Consider the following 5,133-nt stretch of genomic DNA (forward strand, 5'->3'; position numbering starts at 1 on the left):
GGCGAGTGGAACTGGGAGGAGTTAAAAAGGCGTTCTAAGGCATGGAGACCAAGCAACGGAAAGAAAGCATGTACACGCGCGGAGAGGGGCGGGACTTCCCTAATATAAGGATGACGGGCGCACTGGGGAGAGGGTCAGAGATAGTATTCATCGGACGATAACAGAGGTAGCAGTCTTACGTGAATTTGGTGCGGGATGGGGATAGCAATGGCCATTGTCACATCCCCTTGTTAAAAGTTCTATTAGTTGCCGGTTTAAAAGACCAACTTTCTTTTAGCCCCTCTCTTCTCTGGTAGACTTAATTTAATTTAATATGCTTCAAAGCAGATTCCAGTGTGCTATATTAGGTCAAGAATTGCAAGGCCTTTCAAGGTAGTGGACCCCCCCCCCCCCCCCCTTGCACCTCCAGGGAGACGGAGGTTTGAACATGCTATCATTTAAGTGAACTGACAGCCCAGGAAATTGAAAAGATTACCAGACCTCTTACTGTGAAGATACTTAAATGACCATTGAATAGATGAGTCAGAGATTCAGGTAGGGGATTTGCATGTCTCAGCCCCCTGGACTAGGTTGGCAATTTTGCAGTGAAATATCACGAAAAATCAAAGGATTCAAACTCCTAAATTTCAGAACTATGACTGGGAAATTGATTTATAAGAGAAATGTACTGAAAAACAGTCCTAGGAAGCAAACAGATTCTCACCCTAACAAAAAAAAAAAAAAAGCAAAGCAGAAGGAAATGGAATGCATACATTCTCTTTCCATGGTCCTGTCTGAGTATTGGCCTTTTGGCTGAAAGAAAGTAACCAAGCTAGGATCAGACAACAGAAAAATGAAGCCAGGCAGGATGAAAGGGAGTGTGTACGTTCTCTTTCCATAGGCCTGCCTGGGTCTTAGCTTTTTGGCTGAGAGAAGTTAACCTATCCAAGCTGGGTTACAGCAAATGACTGGCCTTGAGCTTAGCGGAGTTAAGATCACTGAAAGTTGAGACTGCAGAGGGCCTGTGTCACTGAATGCCAAGCAAATCATGTGCCTAATGGAGCTGTAAACCTAAGCCAGGAAAAGTCCTCCTATCCAGGGAGGGGAACTGAAGGACGGCCGCAGATCTGGAGGTGAAGCAGTCCCCCTTGAGCAAGGAGACCCAGGTGGCAGATCGAGTGGTCCCCCTTGAGCAAGAGGACCCCAGCGACAGGCCCAGAGGTGCAGTTGGGTCCCCTAGGAGGGTGTGGACCACAGGGCAGTCTGGGAGGCAGAGTCGGGTCCCCCAAGAGGGCGTGAACCCCAGCGACAGACCATGAGGTGGAGTCGGGTCCCCCAGGAGGGCCTGGACCACAGCAACAGACCGGGACTCGGAGTCAGGTCCCCCAAGAGGGCATGGACCCCAGCGTTGGCATGGACTCCTTCAGCGGACCAGACCTCCCAGCAGAGCAGAGAGATACAACAGACCCCCCAGGCCAACACTGCCCACCAGCCCAGTTGCATCTTTTCACATGGGTGACACTTGGGGAAAAAGGGAGAGAATAATAATAATACTTGATTAGGCAGGAATGCAAGAGGTCCCTTCTATTCTATATGGTGGTATACTGTGGGGGCCAACAACCCCAAATTGCCAAATATTAAATATTCTTGCTATCTTGTAGAAATGAATATAGTTGTTTGTCCCGAGACTACTAACCACGAGTAGATAAGTGTGCTGTTTGACATCCTATTGGCAATGTACATAGTCATGTACAAATGTATATACTTGTATAGCTAATAAAGCTGTATATATTTATACATACTGCCAGCCTTGTTCACAGTCCCATTTGTTTCCTGGGGAGAAGGGAGGGAAATCCCACCCACTAACACCTTCCCCAGGTGGAGGCACCAGACGCCAAGAACATTAGGACCAACAGAGTCTGCCCTAAGAGGGCTCCCACCAGGTCGGTCCCAGATGCAGGAATGCCCCGTGAGGTAAGCGGTCAAGGGGTCATTGCAGTAGGTTCCAGTTTGAAAGGCTAGAAATTACAGTGAAGTTTATTATAATGGGATATGTAACAGTTTGGTAGCATTTGGAAAGGGACATTAGTGAGTTGAGGTACATTGCAGTAAATGAGCAGAACAAAGAAGGCTGTGCCTTAGATGTTCTGCTTTGTTGTCTCTTGTCTGAACAAGGAATGGGGAGAGGGGGAGAAAAAGATCAACAGCACCAACAATGCCTAGAGGGCAGCAAAATTCTAAGTCTGAAGTAGAAAGGGGATGGAGATATAGGTGAGGTGCTAAAGAGAAATAGGAAGGTGCTGAAGGGGAGTCAGGTGAAAAAGAGAGGTCTGTGGGCCAGGAAGAGACGTCTGCCTCCAAGCAAAACAACAAAAGGTGCTGCAGCCCTAACATAATATGCTACTGTGTTGGTCCTGCCATGCCTTTGCTGTTTTTCTTGTGTGGGGTAGGGGGAGAGTGACAGTAGGAGAAAGAAGAGCAAGATGAGGGGTGTCGGAGTAGGGCCAAGGAGAAGGAGGGGGGCTGAAAGAGGAGAAGGTGGAGAAGGGAGGCTGACGGGAGAGGAGGGGTAATAAAGGAGGAGCAAGGGTAGAGAGAGACTGGGGCTATGGGGAGAGGCTGAAGGGAGAAGAGGTGGATGGGGAAGAGAGGTAGGATGCTGGTTGGGGGATTGGAGAGGTTTACCCTCCCACTCACCCTGGTATTTTCCCTCCCTCTCCCAACAAATCTGGTTCCTTCCCTCCCCCTACCAACCCCTTACTTTCCCCGTTCTCCACCCCACACTTTCTGAAGTTCATTCATTCTCCCTCCCTAACCCTTCATTCACTCTTGTTGATTCTCCCCAGTTCACTCTCTCCCTGCCCTCTCTGGCTCTCATCACTCACTAGCTCATATCATTTTGAAAGAGAGAAGAGCTCCTCCGTGGTGTCCTCTCTTCCCTCCTCCCCTGCAGACACCACGGAGGAGCTCTCTGTTTGAAAATATGAGCCGGTGAGGATTGTGTCGTACACTGCCTCCAATGTCACCTTTTCCTGGGGTGGGAAGGAAGGGAGAAACACCAATGCTTGCTGGCTAAAATTTTGGCAGGGCCATGACCCCTGCACCCTTCCTCCCTGCCATTTCAACATCTATGGCATAGGTCCCAGTACTGATTCCTGTGATACGCCACTAATGATCTTTCTCCATTTGGAAAACTGACCATTTAGTCTTACTCTGTTTCTGGCCTTTTAACTAGTTAACTATTCACAACAGAACACTGCCTCCTATCCCATGACTTTAATTTCCTGAGGAGTCTCTCATAGGAGACTGCCTTCTAAAAGTCCAAATACACTACATCAACTGGTTTACCTTTATCTACATGTTTATTTACACCATGAAAACTTTCTAAAAGACTGGTAAGAGAAGATTGTCCCTTGCTAAAGCCAGATATGGCTTAATGGTGACTCTTCCCCATTAAGCCATATCTGTCTATAAAGTCAGTGATTTTGTTTTTAAGAATGGCTTCTATCATTTTGCCTGGCACTGATGTCAGACTTGCCATTCTATAGTTTCCTGGATTACCCCTGGATCCCTTTTTAAAAATCAGTATCAAGTTGGCCACCTTCCAATCTTCAGGAAACATGCCTGTTTTAAATGAAAGGTTACAGAGAATTAGTTACTGGTTAGCAATTTCATGTTTTACTTCTTTCAGAACTCTGAGATGAATGCCATCTAACTCTAGTGGATCAGTCTAATCCATTACATCTTCCATTGTTACAGATATTTGTTTTAGTAGCTCAGAATCTCCACCATTAAATGTTCTGAACAATTATGGCTGTTGTGCAGCCTTCCTGCCTCCAGAGGTCCTCAGTGGGCTGCAGTCGAGCTGCACAGGCTTTCCTCAAAGGCCCATGAGGCAGCCTTGCCATGCCTTAAAAGCCTGCCTCACCTACTGCCCAGTGCCTTATCATTGAGTCTCCCTTGCTTCTTGCTGTTGCCATTCTTAAGCTTTTTTCAGCCTTGACCTTGTTCCTCTTTCTAGTGTGTTCTGTTAGAGGCCTTCTTGCTTTGTCTTTCTTCCTGTCTATTTGTTTCCCTAGCTCCTGTGGGGCCTTTCAGTGGCCACCCTCCCTGAACCTTCTCCCTGTTTCCCATGTGACTTCTCTGTCCCTGTCTTGGCTTTGGTTTCTTGCTTGTCCTGCCCTTGTTTTGCCTTGTTCCTATCTTTGACCCATTGACGTCAAGTTTGTCTGTTCCCTGCCTTGTCTTTCAACCTGTTTTGCCCTGTCTTTGCTCTGTGTTATTTTTCCTGTTCCTGTCTCCTTGCCTGCCCTGCTGTTCCTCCGCCTTGGACTGATTTCTCGTTCCTGACCCGGCCTGACCTACCCTGCTACTTCACTTGCTGCCTGCCCTGACCTTAGCATGTCTCGTCTCTACTTGAACTCTACTAGTCCTGACCACAGCCAGCCTTCATCTCTGCCTGAACTCTGCCTGCTCTTCCTACCCTGACTTCAGCCTGAACCCCTGCTCCAAGTGCCCTGCCAGCGAAGTCCTGCTGGCCACCAGAACCTGTGGGCTGAACCCAATAGGGGGTGACTAGCAATGTTCCCTCTAAGCTGCGAATGTGCTTGCGCGAGCGCACAGCACAGGAAGGCTAGCAGGGCCGTGGTGGAGCTCATCCCACCACAGCTGGAGTGAAAGACAGACCTGGCTGCGGGCCACTGCCAAAGATTAAGTAAAAAAAAAAAAAGAGAGACCTGGCTGCAGGCCACTGCCAGAGTCCAGGCCACTGAGAGATCTGGCGGCAGGCCAGCGGGTCTGTGTGAGGGAGCCTATAGGAAACTCCAGATCACCTTAAGGGACAGCATAGCTGTCTTGCCCGGTCTTCCTTAAGATTACTCCTGGGGGAATTCTGCACTACTGTGGAGTGCAGAATTTGCGCAGAATTTCTCCCCCCCCATGTGCAGAATTGCCAAATTCTGTGCAGAAAATAACAGAGGAGACCCCGGTATGCCGCAAACGGAGCGCGTCCCCCGGCACATGCTCCGTGGCGAAGATGAAGGCCCGGCACATCGTTCGCGGTGAAAATGGAAGGCCCCTGTGTGCCGTGAACGGCGCGCTGGGCCTTCATCTTTGCCGCAAACGGAGCACATCCCGCGGCACACGGGGGCCTTC

The sequence above is a fragment of the Rhinatrema bivittatum genome, chromosome 3 (assembly GCF_901001135.1).
Source record: "Rhinatrema bivittatum chromosome 3, aRhiBiv1.1, whole genome shotgun sequence".
Taxonomy (NCBI): Eukaryota; Metazoa; Chordata; class Amphibia; order Gymnophiona; family Rhinatrematidae; genus Rhinatrema; species Rhinatrema bivittatum.